Source organism: Micropterus dolomieu, linkage group LG08, assembly GCF_021292245.1.
Source record: "Micropterus dolomieu isolate WLL.071019.BEF.003 ecotype Adirondacks linkage group LG08, ASM2129224v1, whole genome shotgun sequence".
Taxonomy (NCBI): Eukaryota; Metazoa; Chordata; class Actinopteri; order Centrarchiformes; family Centrarchidae; genus Micropterus; species Micropterus dolomieu.
The window spans coordinates 30,351,079-30,368,809 of record NC_060157.1 but is presented as its reverse complement, the minus strand read 5'-3'; the positions used below and the strand labels follow the sequence as shown (position 1 = coordinate 30,368,809).

General features: G+C 39.2%; 1 protein-coding gene across 4 annotated transcripts in view; it reads right to left on the bottom strand.

Moving 5' to 3' along the window:
- Positions 1 to 17,731, bottom strand: part of LOC123974763 (vitamin D3 receptor A) — a 150,508-nt gene that overhangs the window by 102,152 nt on the left and 30,625 nt on the right. For 2 of the 4 annotated variants that reach the window (XM_046055647.1, XM_046055649.1), the window contains one exon: positions 6,712 to 6,818. The exons of the other annotated variants lie outside the window; for them this stretch is intronic. The gene's annotated coding sequence lies outside the window, so the exon portion shown is untranslated. The remainder of the gene's footprint in view (positions 1 to 6,711; positions 6,819 to 17,731) is intronic. 4 annotated transcript variants of the gene reach the window in all.

The window sequence follows — 17,731 nt, the reverse complement described above, 5'->3', positions numbered from 1 at the left end:
CTAAACAAACGCATGGCTCAACACAGAAGGGCCAACTCCTCAGGTCAAGACTCTGCAGTCTACTTGCATCTGAAGGACAGAGGACACTCATTTGAGGACCACCTGGTGCACATTTTGGACAGAGAAGATGGATGGTTTGAAAGAGGTGCCAGAGAAGCCATCTACACCAGGGTCGAGAAGCCGTCATTGAACAGAGGAGGGGGGTCTACACCACCACTTATCCCCCACTTACAATGCTGTCCTTTCATCACTTCCCAGGAAACTCAACAAACGTAACCTCTTGGCCTCAGGTGAAGATACCAACGATGGTCGTTCAGTCTTGGCCACCGGTAGTCTTAACGACTGTAACGACTGTCGTCACAGCAACCAGGAACACTAACGAACCAGCGGTATCGATGACCCTGGCCAACGACCCCACTGAGGTTAAATAGCTGAGTTTCAGTTAGAACTGAAGAAGTCCTTTGGATGAGGGAGGAAACGTCTTCCAGTATCTTCAACCAAGTCCAGCTGCCCTTGATTTTTAACCTTCGTTGGAGAGACAATGTTACACACTCTTGGCTTGCATTTTCCTGTTATCTCTCGGTGGCCATGATCATACTTGAACTAGATGTTAAAGTTTTTGAGATGTTCTTCATTTACTTTGGTATGTTAATCCAGAGGAGCAAACCTTTCCCAAGATGTAACAAAATGCTTGATTAGAGTACAGTTAAATAATGTATTACAGGAGTATGCAACATCATGTAGCACTTCATTTCTTGATGTTGCTGTTGTTTCCTAAACAAGTAACAATATAATTCGCAATAACATATGGTTTTACTGAATAATTAAGCAAATATAATTTCTTAATATATCTATCTAAAGAAACCTGATTTCTTCACTGGCTATTCTCTGCTGTCTCAGATGACGACATGTTTTGTCCTGTGAAGGGGGGCAGATTAATCACATTTTAAACAGGTATCAGCAGAAACAGTCTATGTTCAGTAGCGAGTATCCCTGTCAGAGTGAGGTGAAGTGCTCACCTCACGCACAAGTCTGCCTGCTGCCAAAGTTGAATTGTCTTTAACTTTTTGTACGTAACGCGCTGCCCAAATCATTGGAAGAGAGACTGATCCTCGCTGTTTGTGAGTTTCAAGAATCTATTACTGTTTACTAAATAGGACATCAGGACATCAACAGGAGGGAATTCGCATGGCAGAGCATCCCCACAAAACTAGATGTAGGCCTATCAGGTAAAGTTATGTAGCCTATCATTTTAACTTAAGTTAAATAGGCTACAGCTGTGTAGCGCACAGAAGCCATTGCCATGGTTACTATCTATGTTACTACTACCTGCCGTTTACTCTTGGAGCTCTTGTCTCCCTGTCTGATCACCGGAGCAAAGAGCGACCCTGCGGGGCCAAATGACTATGTTGTGATTTTAAGAACGTTTCTAAGACCGACATCTTCCCTAATACTAATCAGCATACAGTGTGTAGCTATCCACTTCACTATGGCATTTGATTGTTAGCGTGTCTTGCTTTTGTTTATCTACTTCTCCCACACGCTGCATCCAGCGTAGTCAGACGAAGCCTCCCTCCGCTGCTTGTTTGGGTGGGCGTGATTTGCAGGCTGATCAACATCCCAACCCTCCTGAGACCCATGGTTTGACTGTATGTGTTTTCAGTGAGCAACGGGCTTTCAAATTAATAATAAAAAAAATTTGCGTTAACGTGCAATAAAATAATTGTTGGCGTTATTTAATTAATGCATTAACACGATAATAACGCGTTAACATGCCCAGCCCTGTCGAAAATAAAATCTGATTAATTGCACAGCCCTAGAGCAGCGTTGACATGTTTTCCACACCATTTCAATTTGGCACACAAAATAGCACATGCTCAATTGTGAATTTGAATCAGCAACACCACATGTAGACTCACCAACAGTGTTCACGTTGCTTGGCATGAATTAATCCAAATGTTCTATACTGTCTCTGCTAGCAGAATTTTACCACAGGCATCTCCAGTACTTGCTGCCGTTGATTATCAGCTGATTGAGATTCAGCGTCATACCTGCCACCTCATATGCCACCTACACTCTATTTAAGCAGTTTCCCATTTCACCACCGTTGCTGCTACTTAACAAGCAGCAAGCCACCATGAGCAAATGGGGCTTCTCCTTACATAACTTCCAATAGAGCTCTACCCAACTTCAACACGAGCAGAGCCTGAATTAGCAATATGCATTTGTAGGACTTTTAAAGAAAGAATCTTCTTTGTTCCCTTAATATGACATTGATTTGAGGCAGTGTGTACTTCCAAGTTCAAACAGACCAATCAAGGTTGATTTCTTTGTGTATTTTCCTTGTCAAAATCGTATATGACTGAAGCATTTTAAGATGATGATCCATCAAAGATGGAAATTGTATTTCACATTTACATTGTATGTATTCAACATATTTAACATTATCCAGAGTTTTTGTTGCCATAGCAGCAGCAGTTTCTAGCTAAAAAGCTCTGATAAATCCACTGTACACTACCTGTACAGCTCCAAACAGCAGACAGACAAATTTAGTGACTATTTGTAAAGTGCATAGTGGAGCATTTAGCAGATAAAGACAGGACAGTGCAGACCAAAACAGAGCTAAATCAGAGTAAATACTGGATATTCATCAGGTGGCCAAAAACAGGACTAAACGCTCCATATCTGGTGGCCATCTTAACTTAATAAGGTAATAATAGGTGCGTTTCAGATGACTGCAGCTGACTTTCGCTGACTTCATAAGTCTAACGAGCTGCAGGCTGTTGCAGGGGTGGGGAATAAAAACGGACACATTCTACCTGCTGAGCTTACTGTGAGCTGAGATCAGGACTTGGCAACTGCAGCCACCTTGCTCCAGCGAGGTTTTAATGTCATGTGACAGTGACGTTTTTTGCAGCGCCAGTGAAAGTAGGACACGATTTCTAACCAGCATGCCTTATTTTAAGTCCAGCATGCATCATGGTTATTCAGCGCTGCGCAGCACCACATGAAGTCAAACGTACCTAATATGTCAGTGTCGTATTTTGGCTCCCCCTAAGTGTCCAGCTTTAAGGACAGTGACAGGAAATTTGTTTCCTTTGCATTGTAAGTGGACAAACGTTTAGGAACTCTCACAATATACTGAAGCATTATAACAACTGTGAGCATTTCAGTGTAACAAACTACATATTTTAACCTGATGCCAAGTAATTTTACAATATGTGTTTAGTGCTATATGAAGACACAGAAGAGGGTTACATAGGGACAGGTCCATGCAAATCTTTGAAGTTTAACCACAGTCAGTCCCCATTATAATATTACAGCAAAAGTGAAAACAAAAAAAGAGACTTATTTTCCACCCACTACCTGGCATCCATTTATGAGTGAAAATAACAGGGCTTAGTGGAAAACAACAGTGTCTGACAGAGAAAGTGACTCATCTCTAGCCCCATCCCTCCATCTCTTGCTCTGTCCTTTCCTCTTTTCTAGTTACCCACTCCAGCACATCCTGTACATAAAAACAAAGCTGGACTCAAATGAGAACGTAAACACCAATACTCTGCACAACACGCTTACCCCTCTGTTCCAAGAACTGATGGGACAGACTGACACAACATTAAAAAAATAACAGCAGCAGCAGAGGGAGGAGGACATAGGACAGGAGGAAGGACTGATGTCTGAGTTTTTCGGTCTTTTTCAACTTCACTCTGTATTTTACTGTCAGGTATATGATTTATTTTATTGACATTTTAGATTTGTTTCCAGTGAGATATTGAGTTTATATAGTGACTGCTGTAAACTTTACTGTTGCTGCTCTTATATTTAAAAGATTCAATTCTAAATCTGGCCTGAATTTTCTTTTTTAATAATAGCCCGACTGGGCAAGAATACAGTATAATACAAGGAACATGAACAAGTTGTTTAAGTTCTTGTAAAATTTGAAAATGAAAACAGGGGGAACGTAGGAGCACAGAAACAAAATGAAAGGACACCAATTTCAAGGTGTCTCAGGAGGAGGAGCGTCCATTGACAAGAAGTTTGGTGATTCAATGCAAGATTGCTCTTTGCAAATTGGGGCATTTGTGTGAATGTTAGTCCTCTTTTCTTGTGTGGTAGCCACTGCCATCAGTGTATGAATGTGTGGGAATGGGTGAATGTGACATTGTTCAGAGGACTAGAAAGGTGCTACACAAAGGCGGTCTATTTATCATTATTTGTAACAGGGTAGGTTGTATATACTGTAATGCCCAGATTGTTTACCAAGGTTGCCTATGTAGACGTGGGAGCCTAGTTTGCTTCCAACGTCAACTGATATATTCTGACATCAACATCAATAATAGATGGTGAAGGGCTGGTGATGGCACAGTGGATAAACACATGCCTTTGGTGTGGGAGACTGGAGTTCTCTTCCAATTGCAACGCATCCCACATCTGTCCCAAGCAAGACACAAGTTGCTCCAGATGCGTGTGACCTACATAGCGATTGTAGGTCGCTTTGGATAAAAGTGCAGGCCAAATGAGGTAATGTAATAAATCACTACAGGGAGAGTTTAACCGAGATAAGGGTAGGGGTGGAGGCTGATAACAACAGGGCTATCTTCCTTGTTCTTTTTCTTTGTATGGAGACGTGGACAAATAGAAAGACTCAATACGTTAAATATAACAAAAGTAACCTACATTTTATTTAGCGTAGCTCATTCATCATTTACTGACTGGGTTTTCCCCAATGAATGATAAAGTGCTGTAATTCTCCTACAGCCTATTACATTTTTAAATAGGTAGGCTATATTTAGGCTATTCATCTGTAACCTGATGGGACAAAGTGCAGGTGGCAGTAACTGAACATGAAAATATGGATCAAACAAATAAGAAACACAGTTTCTTATGGACCTGTGATTATAAAGTCATAGTCCAACCCAGTAGGTTAGCCTATTCATTATGTTTTTGCAGTGGAAAATGTGCCTAAGTTCAAACTGACTGTAAAGTTTTAGACGACAATTTTACATTAATAAAATCTTGCTCATTTCGCATTTAATGAAATGCTGTCAACACACATTAACACTGCAGCTAATATTCAAAAACTCACTTTTAAACTGCATTTATTTTTTCAGCTGCACCACAGTCATCCTCACTCAGAAATATTCACATCATATGCAACATGATAACTATGATAGGAAGGTTCCAATCAGTGCGACTACAATATGAAAGATTACTGTTAATTGATCATGTTTTTTACAGTTTAGTTTAAACAGTGATTACTGCAGTCCCACGGTAAGTTTTTCTGACCAACTGTTGCCAACCTGACAGCTGCCTTGTGTTCACAGAGTCACAGTGTTATAAAGGACAGTGTAGCCTATAGATTTTATTCTGTGCTGAGGATGAATCCACGATGTCCGGAGATAACTCTCAGTCCTTACATCGATGATAGATTGATCATAAAAGCATCATGTTCAAGATCATGTTATCTAACTGGGATTTTGATGTTTCTAAAGATGAAAATAAGTCATCTGCTGAGTGTTTCTGCCTGTTTGGTGTCTCTGGGGCCTGTACCATGAAGAGAGTTCAACATAGCCAGAATATCTTTTCGTTATCTGGCTTCACTAACCCTAACAATTACGATCGGGATAAGCGGTCCCACAAACCTGGTTATCAAGGGGTGGTGATGGAGCAGTGGATAAGAAGCATGCCTTTGGTGTGAGAGACCCGGGTTCAAATCCACTAGTTATGTAGCACGCCTGCATCTGACACATGCAGGGAGACAGAAAATCAGCGACAGTGTGAATGCCTAAATGAACAGGCGTAGTCTATAATTTTGATTTGATGCGTTCTTATGAGCTGTATGATAATATCAGCCTTATTCTTTCAGCTTGGCTGTGTGTCGTCATATCCACATTAAAAGACTGGGGCACTGAAAAAGTAGTCGTTCCACCACACTTTAAAAAAAATTCATTTATTTAATACACTCAAAACTGTTCCAAACATTGTTCTAAATTAACTTCATAAAGCAATGAAACGAAAAATTAATTCATGCCATAAAATGTGCTCAAATAGTGGTTGAAAGACTGAATCGCAACATTTAGGCTAGTAAAAACTCACCTCATTACCTGCGCCCATATCTAGCTACTAACCTAAAAAACTATAGCCTACAAAAGTTTCTCCGTATCGCCGCAGCATTCTGTGGGATCTCCTGCAGATGGTGATGTCATTTTCCAAGAGAGCTGATTTGTCAGTAGGCAGTGTTTTCATAGAGTTCTCTTATCTGGAACAGAACCTGCTCCGGAGCCAGTAAGCCATTCAGCATAAGTTACCATGGCGATCTATCCTGGTAAGAAATTAACTGTCGTGTTGCTGAAAACCTAGGGTTAACCCAGAAGTTAACTCGATAAGTCAAATCCTGCTTCGTGGTACAGGCCCCAACACAACTGTAAACAAGTTGGATCTGTGCCGGATCATTCCCTGTGTGTGTGCTGACGTTTAGTCATGCTTTCATCTGTTTAATTGCAAATGTGCTTTTATTAATGGATTTATGTGTGTGTAATAGCATGCATGCGCACATGCATGTACCAAAGAAGCTGAGTGTATTTCCCAGCCAAGCATGAGGTCAAATCACTACAGATTTGCAGAATACCAAACCACAACCAACCGACACCATATGGAGAACAAAGAGACAGTGAGGAAGGTGGATGGGGGTGAAGGAGAATAAATCATTACCTCTGTTTAGACTCGTTGTGGTTGTTGTTTGTTGCTTGGTTTTTCCTCTCTGGGTAAACTAGCATACATCCTCGGAAAACATAACCACTCTCTCCTGGTTTCAGCGGCTGTGTATACATACACACATTTACACAAACATGCACACACAGAATTATGTTAATTGGAATGAAACTGCATATTATCTTAGGCAGACAAACAAAATACCATTTCTTACACCTGCAGCTAAATTCAGTCAGTATTCAGTTGATTCGGATTCCTTTTGATCAAACACTTGCAATCACTTTTCATCATTAGCCAAAGTTACTACTGTATGATTGAGTGAATTGGGAAGCTGTTCAATTCAAGTCACAAAAGCTGGAAACATTTGGCTCTGAAGTGACAGGAACAAGAGGAAAACACAATATGCATCACCAGGTGTCTGCCAATTACATAGAGCAAGATCCACAAATATGTATCACTGCCATGAGTCCTGGTGTTAATGACTAACACTACCAACGAATATTAAGAGAAGGTTTTCAATAGCCTTAAATCTTAATAGATGAATACAACCAAGACACAGCACTGTACAAGAAAAGCTAATTTGGATATCTGTCAATGAAATGTATACCTAAAAGTATAGGCTACTATTAATAAGAAATACTGCTATTTGACTACGTCTTATTAATATGAAAATTTAAACAATGCATAGTGATAACCCAGAAAGACATCACTCACAGGGAAGGTCACACTGATTAAACACAGCAAAAAACTTGATTGCAGTGCACACTATATACATCGATAATCTTTATACATACATATCAGTCAGGACAGACAGCAAGATGATTCACTAGTGCATCAGTCACTAGGCAATCAATATTGCCTAGTGACTACTACTACTACTCAAAATTACAAGAGGACTAAACCTTCGATTCAAAAACAAATGTGTAGGAGCTAAGTTACAAGGTATTCATGGAATGGCAACGTTATGTAACTAATGCTGAATCCTGTCAAAGTTGTAAGCAGGGAGGCTGGATAGAGAAAAGCGGGATTGGGTTCTATGAAGGTGTTAATTTTTTACCTTATTTCTGATCATGGGTCCATATTAAAAAAGTTTTCAGTCATCAATACCATACACATAAGTTCAACCAAAAGACTATCTTTATGCTTCATTCATTCACAACTCTCTCTCTCCTGCTCTCTCATACAGTCTCTCTCTCCATCTGCTCCTCTCTTCCTGACCTCCAGCTGACTATGGGTATTCACTCTTTAGTTTACCAGTCATATTTTGCCATGATCATCACAGCCAATCATGCAGTTACTGTCAAATCTGTATGAAATTAATGCTGCCCTCCTCCACCACATTCAGAATCAAAATCAGAATCAGGTTTGTTGCCAAGTACATTTTCACATACAAGAAAGTTGCCTAGGTATATTGTTGCATAACAAACATATAGAAAATAAATAAAAAGCTACAAAAACAAGTACTGCAAAGTCAAGAAACATAAATAAATATAAAAAAGAAAATAAATCTTTTTTCAAATGAGCTGTACAATTTCTGCAGGAATGTACACAGTATACAAAATACTGGACAAGCAATGTGGAGAAATTCACAGTTTGAAGTATAAGAATTTGAAGGTGTCTAGTGCATCTAGCATATCTAGTGCAGCAGATACAGGTAATGGTGTGGCCGTTTTTGCTAAATCTAAGCCATGTAAATTCCCTCAGCCAGGGGTAGATTGGCCCAATAATTCAGGCCAGGAATTTGACTCCTTTCCAGCCCACCCTGTTTACGAAAACTACCAGACCGCTAATGCTCTAGGCTAACCCTATTTGTTGCTGTAACGGGTACCAAACTGGGTATAGGTTTGGCCACTATTCATCTGGGAAGAAAGTTATCCACATTACAAAATACAAACATTTGGGACTGACCATCAAAGTAACCTATCTGAACAGAGTTTTCAAGGTATGCTATGGCTATGGGTAACATTAGGCCTATAATGCAAGTCCAAGAAGTATTCCTATAGCCTACAAAAAATAGCTTGTTTACTATGTTCACTCAGAAAGCAAACTGCACAAAAATAAACACATCCATCTTTCAATAATTTCTACTAGATATATTTCAAGTTTTTTAGCCTATGAAGAAAAGTACCGGCAGAGATTAAGCAGTGTACAGGAGCTGTTGCCATAGTTACTACCCATAGGGCGGTGTTAACTCGCTGAGTGCCTGTCTGCTCACATGAGAAGCGCAGTAAGACCCAACGGATCCAAATGAGTACACAGGCAGAGAGTGGCTCCCTGAAAAGGCCTTGAGACACTAAATGCTAAAACAGTTCTTAACAACAACTTATTAACGGTCGCTAACGTATAATTGGCAGAGAAACAGAGGGAGAGCCGAGGACACGGTGGATGCGTGGATTCTCCTTCTTGCTATGTTGTTAAACAAAGCTTGCTATATTAACGCTGCCGCTGGTTAGGTTGACAATTAACAGCAGACCAAAATGGCCCTCAGGCCACTGGGAAATCTTCCATTGCAGATTTGCTCCCTCCTTGTTTTCCAACCAACAGGGCTCCAGAAAAACTAGGAGCACTGTAGCACCTAACTGAAAATTTTAGGGGCACAGGCAGAAAATTTAGGAGCGCAGACCTTGAATTGACCTGCAAAGCATTTTATCACAATTTCCCCATTTTTACTGATAAATTCTTTGGTAATTAATACAGAAACTATGACGTGTCTTCTTTTCTGTCTTAGTATATTATGCTGCTGTTGTGCTTCATTAAGGTGTTGTGTTAAACTGTGCGGTGCCAGTTGCCTCAGAAACCTTGGTTATCCCTGCATGTTGTGGACCACATCTAGTGCAGTCTGTGTTGGTGGCTTTGCTAAATCTAAGGCGTGTAAACTCCCTCAGCCAGTGGCGGACTGGCACAATTATTCAGGGCAGGGATTTGACTCCATCCCAGGGCATTAGATGTTGCCACTAAGTTCAACTGGGAAGAAAGTTATCCACATTACAAAATAAAAACATTCAAGACTGACCATTAAAGTAGCCTATCTAAACCGAGAATGGGTGCATTCTCAAAAACTCCCGACAAACAGGCTACACCAATCAATCAAGACTAGAAACAAAAAACAATTAGCCTACACTTTTAAAAAAGAGATTGAGATATACAGAGTTTGCTCAGCAGTTCAAATGATGATGATCTTTATATTCAAGCATCAGTCATATCAAAAGTATCTAAAAGCGTCACACACACACCTTGGGCTGACAGACATCGTGACGTTGAGCAGGCATCGTGATTGTAAAACCCCGTCCCCCAGCAAAAAATAATAATTGGAGGGGATTTTCTATGAGTATCTGAGAGCAGCACACGTTTTTGAGTCGTTTGAATTAGAATTTTTCTTTGTCAAGCACTTTCAACATCATTACTTTTTAAGTTTTGTTTTACAATAATGAGGTTCTGGCTTCAACAAACTATCAGAATTGAAACCACATCGGCAGATGCAGGACGCAAACTCGTTGTAGACTTTGTGGCTGTATGGGCAGATTCAGATATTCTGTAAAATTTAAATATTATGTCCGTTCAGGCTTTGTAAACAAGGAGGAGCGTTACCCACATGAGAGTGCCTCCTACCCACACCTACTGTGTCATGCTGTGTCAACAGCATGTGGAGGCTGTCAAGTACAACATTACAAAGTCTGTAGCCTGCTTGACACACCTCTGAAATAGCTGTCAGAAACCGTGATTCCCCTAAATGTCGTCTGCCTAGACATACTGGGGAAATGTAAAAGCGTCCGTAGATTGATGGATGCGGATCAAACACCGGAATGTACACACCGCAGCACGTTTTATTGTGAGCATGTGAAACAGTCGCTTCATAATCAATTTATTGAAGAGGTAAAAAAAATAAATTCTCCTGATGTGGGAGCAAACACGCAACCCTCTAGGTGAGAGTCCTGTGCTTTATGGACTGAGCTAACCAACCACCGTGACATCTGGTTTAAAAATTATGCCTGATATTCTCACCCACCATCTAATGGATAATAAAATTGCTCCAATGCAAAACATTGGTCGACCCCTGCTGTATATTACTTCTTCTTCAAACATACATATTCAACGTAGTGATGAGCGTCTACACTGACAGAATTCTGCAAGAATAAGAAGAGCGTGGTGACGAGACACGCTCTATAGTGCTGTTTGTCTGTTTGGGCTACTGTAGAAACATGGCGAAATCCATGTAAGGGGGACGCTCAGTTATGAAAATAGAAATGCCCCATTGTAGGGTAATAAAAACATAACGGTTCATTCTGTAGGCTCTTGATACACCACTGAAAACATAGCTATTGATATTATATTGCATTTCTTTCAATAGAAATATTACACACTGGAACTTTAACTCTTTGAAAATGGGCCGGCCACGGGCGGCCTCGATCTGACCGCGGGAGAATGTTGTTTACATAATAATGTTCAAATCAATCTAAAATAAAAACAACAATAGCTACAGCATTTATTCTTTTTGCAGTGGAAAGATGAGGTTTTTGTCTTTTGCGCCATCATGTTGTCCGCTCGTGATGACATTAAGTTGCTTCTGGTAGAAAATGGAATGAAAACGCTTGGTAAGATTGAGAGAAATACTAAGATTCAGTAGTTTAGTATAGTTAAATATATAGTTAGTTCATGGTTCACATAGAAGGCCTGGGTCTAACATATTTTAGTAGTAGTAGTAGTTGACAGGAACAGCCATGATGACTGCATCAAGCGAACCTACAGCACTTTCACAAAATAAACAGTTTTTGAGACACTTTCTCAAAAACTAAAAAATACACTTCAAATAACTTGTGTGGAGTGTTAAGAACTATTTTGTTCATCTTTCTGTTCTTTTGTGTTTATTTTGTAGAATTTTATGAGAAAACATGCCCGATTGAATTTATTTGAATTTATCAAATAATTTCAATACTTTTATAAATTATTACGGTTTATTGACTTACATAACTTTTTAGCTTAGGTTGTACAGATTTTATGGATATGAAGCATTTGAAGATACTCCAAGAAATGACATCACAATAGCAAAAATACCAGAGTAGGCACTGGCGGACCATTTGTATTGCAGAGGTCAAATGGTTAAATTGTAAAACACGGAAACAGAAAATATTTTGGGAAAAAATTTAACAGAATCTGGCAATAGATTAAAATGGATTTCACAGGGCTTTATCCATGGCCTTGTTGCCCAGTATCTGAATGTAGCATAACTGTAGCAAGGTCCATCAAGAGATAGAAACTTTAGCAGTAAAAATGACTAAGAGGAACAGTGAATGTGACAAGCCTAAAGCAGGCAACAAAATTTGTGCGCCGCGTCTGCAACACCACGTATCCGTAACACACCCGATCTGCGACACTAGCAGTTTTGGAGGTCTACCACCCCCCCTGAAAAAAATCTTAGGGGAAACACTGCTAAAGCCTCTGCCATACGTTCACAATTTCATCTGTCAATATTAGGTGGTTCCTTCATAATACTGTAATTTCTCCAAAAAGTACAGTATCTGTTCATTTGTAACTTCATATATGTTTGTATGTGTTCTTTGCTACATCTCAGGCCACACAGGATTTATGAGACAACCCAGACTGTTTTTGTTTTCCTTTGATCTTTGGCATCTTCCTTTGGCAGCTGCACTGTCACACATGTTAGCACCATTGCTTGATTCACTCTGGTGCTAACAATTCCCTTTCCTGGCTAAGGTGAATTAAAATACCTCACCTCCCTGATGCCACTGGCTCCCAGCCAGCTGAGGGGCCTCTTGGTCTGGATGATGGGGGCTGAAAACCTCTATCTTACCCTGATGGAGTATTAGAAGGTTTCCTTCTAAGGATCGTTTGGATTTACATTAACAAAGTAAGGAATAAAGAAATAACATGGAAATTGAAATTTTGACAAACTTGATATGACATCATGTCATTTTAAATAGTTTTTGTTGATAAAGAACTTTTTAAATAATGATGTAAAGTACTCTGTAATACATTCTCTGAGAAATGTGTTAATATTTCCAAGTTAATATTTCCAATGCCAACATGCTAGAGCAAAAAGCCAAAACAATGAAAAATGTGTCACCAATATTTAACCCTCACTGTAAAAGCAGATGTGTTCATTGTTTCCAACTGACAAATTGATTTACCTTCTTGTTTTCGTTACATTTCAAATGTTTCAGCGTTTCCCCTACCATTGTTTCGTCGGGGCGGGGCCGGGTGTTGCGGGGCCGGGCAGGGCGGGCCAGGGCGGGCCAGGCCGGGCCCCTCCTCTACAAACAAAAAAAAAAAACCGACGCGAGATAAAGCTGTTTTTACAGTTGTTGCCAGAATTGTGCAATTCATTTGAACTTTAGTTATGCAACGTTGTTTTGGTGTTTAATGTTAAACAAAATGAGGACGGAGCTTAGTGGTTCCTCCGCTCACACACACGCCTTCATATCAAGGAGCTCATCATTTCAACCAAAAGTGCGACCATATCGGCAGATGCAAGACACCAGCTCATCATAGATTTTGTGGCTGTGTGGGCGCAGTCTACTTCCAGTCAAGCTTTGTAAACAAGGAAGAGCACTGCCCACGTAAAAGCAGTCTCCGTCAGACCCACTTATACCATGTGTTCACCAGCATGTAGAGGCTGTCAAGTAATAACCTATTTGATATGGGACTAGGGCTGCGCGATATGATGATATATATTGTTTGACGATAGCAAAACGTCTATAGCTGATGACAGAAAAGCGTCTGGAGCTGCTGTGTTGCTATGGGACCGTCTCGTCCTCTTGTTAGCTTTGCAGCAGCAAGTAGCAACAGTTTGCTAACCCAAAACTTAGCTAACATTAGTTACATTACATGTCATTTTACTGGATTTCTGCAGAATCGCATATGTTACCCCACCTTTATGATACAGAGAAATATCATGAGTTAATGTTGGAAATTAACTCAGTAACAGTAACTCACGATATCTATGATATCTACTCAAAAGATCTATGTTCGATATAATGTTGGTATATATAACATTATTGGGATTTGAAATGACCTATATCAGGATATGAATTTTGTCATATCGCACAGCCCTATATGGGACTATTCACAATACATGTATTGCTACAATGCCGTCATTGCAAATGGCCCGTATTAAATAGTTTTATAATATTTTAATATCCTAGGCCTACATTTATTCTGAATTGTCCCATTAAAAAATTGCACATACATTATTTCTAAATGCATATTTGCATGATACAACAAATTAATTGATATTGATTCAATTTGTAATATTTTCTGATTGAAGTGCTGAAATTTTATTCATCCACCACGTGATTACACACTCTGATGACAAAATGAGCTTAAATTGTAAAACAAAAAAATTTCTACAGAAAACACGTAATTTGGGGGGGAAAAACAGATTTCATAGGGTCCAATCAATGGTCCCATTGACCAATATGTGAATGTAGCATAACTGTAGCAAGCTTGTAAATGGTTGAATAACACCATCAGAAATCTGTGGAACTGTTTGTTACAATTTGTGTAGCATTAAGCTCCAGCATTTAGATAAAGTGAAAATGGGAGGTCTGGCTAGAAATGACTGCTCTGTTCCTGGGCAGTGAAATAACAGAAATGCTGGGAACAAGCTTTTTTCCTTATCTTTTAATTCCTTTTAATTTAACTAAAGTGTGTGTGGCGGTGGTAGCCCGGAGGTTAAAGAAGCGAGCTTGTGACCGGGTGGTTGCCAGTTCAATCCTTGTGCTCTCAATGAAGCTCCCTGAATATAAAAGTTAAATAGGAACTTTAAAAAAGTGTCACATTATTTTAGTGACCTGACCTGACAGCAAGTCATCTGACATAAGTAAAATTAATTTGTGTGCATTGCATCAAAGAGAATGTATGCATAAAGAAACAATAAAGAAACAATTGATCAACTTTATGAAAATGCTTTGTTCAATAGTTATGTAACAATTTGTGTTGCTAAGTTTGACAGTGTCCATTGAGTTTTAAAAAATTTTTTACTTTCAGTAAGGTAAATACACTGCACACAGGCAAACATAACAGGCTGACCAAGGTGATAAAAACACACCAAAACATGCTACAAACACACTCATGCTGCAAATCTGTGAACACAGTGGGAAGACCGACAGAAAGAAGAAGTCTGAGAAAGTGAGACGGAAAAGCACAGTGACAGAGAAAGAGGGAGTAGTTGATTGTGGGAGAGCCAGGGAGTGAAATTGTAGATAGTGTGGAGAAACAGTGTGGTTACTGTGAAACAGCTGTGTCAGCTTCCAGCATACACACTGAACCAGGGGCATTTCCAGGCTCTTGAAACATTGGGGGCTTAGCCCAGCCCAGAAATCTTTCAAGTAAGTCTATTTAAAGCAACAGTAAATTACACCTACTTGTATCGACCCACAAAAAAACGCATAGCAACTCTATCAACTGTCTCATTTTCTGTTGCTACTTTCTTATGCCATTTGTCAAACTGAACCATATACCTACTTTACATAAGTCATGGAGCTACATTTTAATTAATAAATATCATAGGCCATATAAATACATTTCTTATGATTTTTTATAATTACAACTGATTATAATTAACACTGATAATATTAATGGGGGGGTTGGGGGTCATCCCCCTGAAAAAATTGTGCTTTTAACATTTAATTTCCTGCATTCTGGTGACTTTTTTTGCACCAATTTACTGAGGAAAGGTCTATATTTATATAAAAGGAAACACAATGTGACAAGTGACAATTCAAAATATAAAAATATAGTGTAATATAATGCAGTAAGGCTTTCAAGTATTATGTATTGATGTCAGATTCTCCTGTAGATCAACTTTTCTCATTTAATTTCATCCCTGCGGAGTCAACATACATGCTGGCTTGACTGAAGTAAAGTCTTTAAATGTGCATGTGGCATCTTTTCACCTCAATGATAAATGTGTTCATTTTAATTCAGTTATAAACTCAGGACTTTAATAGCTCCAGTGTTTCAGTAGGTTTTCTGCTCATATTCAAAACTTTCTGCACATTAACAATCTCTTCCACATATCTGTGTTCTCTGACATTTGCAGAATATTTTGAGACAAAAGTCATAATATTACGAGAATAAAATCACAATCTAATGAGAATGAAGTCATAATATTTTAACAAAATCTACCTGCCCCTCTGCTGTGCATCACCCTGCGTTATTCCTCTGCTGATATGGTACGCCACACACACACAAGCAGAGGAAACATCCTGCAAGTGACACAATATATTCTTCTATCAATCCAAATCTGACTATTCATTATGTACCATATAATGGATGGATGGTGGATGAGTGAAAGTGAGAGTTGGTAAAAAGGCCACCTGCACTGCTCAGGTCTTATTTTGGAAAGGCAGGGAATGAGTTGAAACAACTGGTGTCAAAACTCCTGTGAAGAGCCAGAGAGATAAGCGTGTCCATGCAGTAAAGATATGACTTTAATGTCAATTATTATAATACAGTGCTACCTCCTTCCACCTAGTATTTGTGTCATTATTAAAAACACATCAGATATTGTTTTTATAAGAAGCGCAATATTCCTGTTAACCCTCAGACGTCTAAACCATTTTTACCAATTTTAGGTCCGCCTGGCCTTGTGTAATAGTGCTTGTATAACCTGAACCCTGTAGTGCAAAATGAAGCTGTATCCATTTTTTTTTTCAGGACATTTTTTCTCAGAATTTGTATACTACAGTGATATCACATGAATGTATTAATAGTTATATGACCATAAAGACAAATAAATAAATAAAAACAGAAATTGAATCTCACAGAACTATATCCAAATCATATTGAAAAATTGAATGAACTATAATTTGGGTTGCTCAGAATTGTTTCCCCAAGTCTTGGCAATCAGGGGGGAAAATTAACTGTCTAACCAACACACATCAAAAATTACATCAATTTTTGTTCAGAGAAGTCCTTCCGTTTTTCCTGTTATCCACAACCATATGTGTGTGCCATGCAAGCAGTTCCTTTCTGCAATGAGACAGAGAGCCACAGAGATATATCTATAGATATATATATAGATATCTCTCTCTCTCTCTCTCTCTCTCTCTCATATATATATATATTTGACACACAAATATAAATATATATCATAATATATATATATATTCTTATTTTTAGCATTTTTTGGCTGGCTGAGTGATGCTGTCTATCACATGCGGTCCTTTTTCATGTCAAGAAGTCAAACAAAACCTCCATCGGCGCTGTAATGTCACAGCAAATAGGCTATCCTGGGACATGAAGCTAATCTGCACAGACAGCTGTTTAATTCACACAAATATCTCGCTGTATATTATTTGACCAGAACAAAGTATTACTTATTTATCAAACGGGTAAGAAGTTCTTCTTCCACATAGGCCTACATTTACTACAGTTTTTTTGGATTGCTTACACACTAAAATTAAAAGTAGTACACTATTAGCAAAACCTTACACTCAAGCAAAACATCAGCCCATATTTGCACAACTATAAGCACATTGTCAACCTCACACTTGTTGTAAAACTCTACACACAGTGATTTGCAAAACACTAAACACACTTAACATACATTACACACAAAAATCTATCATGAAGTCACTTCCTTGCAATACCAAAGCACTGACTGTCAAATTACTGCACCGTCCAACCAATTGGTTCAACACAGTCATCAGGTGTGCAAACACTTGTTTGCTTAATTGTAGACACACCAATCAGGTGTATAAGCACTATAAAAAGCAGCAGGTGAGTTCATCGGTCTTCAAGCACAATGGAAAGAATCAGAGAAAGAGTAAGACGAGGAGGAGAACGAGGAGGAGGACAAGGAGGAGGAGGAAGAGGAATCAACAGAGGAAGAGGAAGACAAGAAGGTGCTCAAAGAGGACCGAATCTGACAAATGAGATCCGCGCAACACTGGTTGACCACATTGTCAACCACGGCCTGACGCTGAGGGAGGCTGGACTGCGAGTACAGCCAAATCTAAGCCGATACACAGTGGCAAGTGTGATAAGAACATTTCGACTG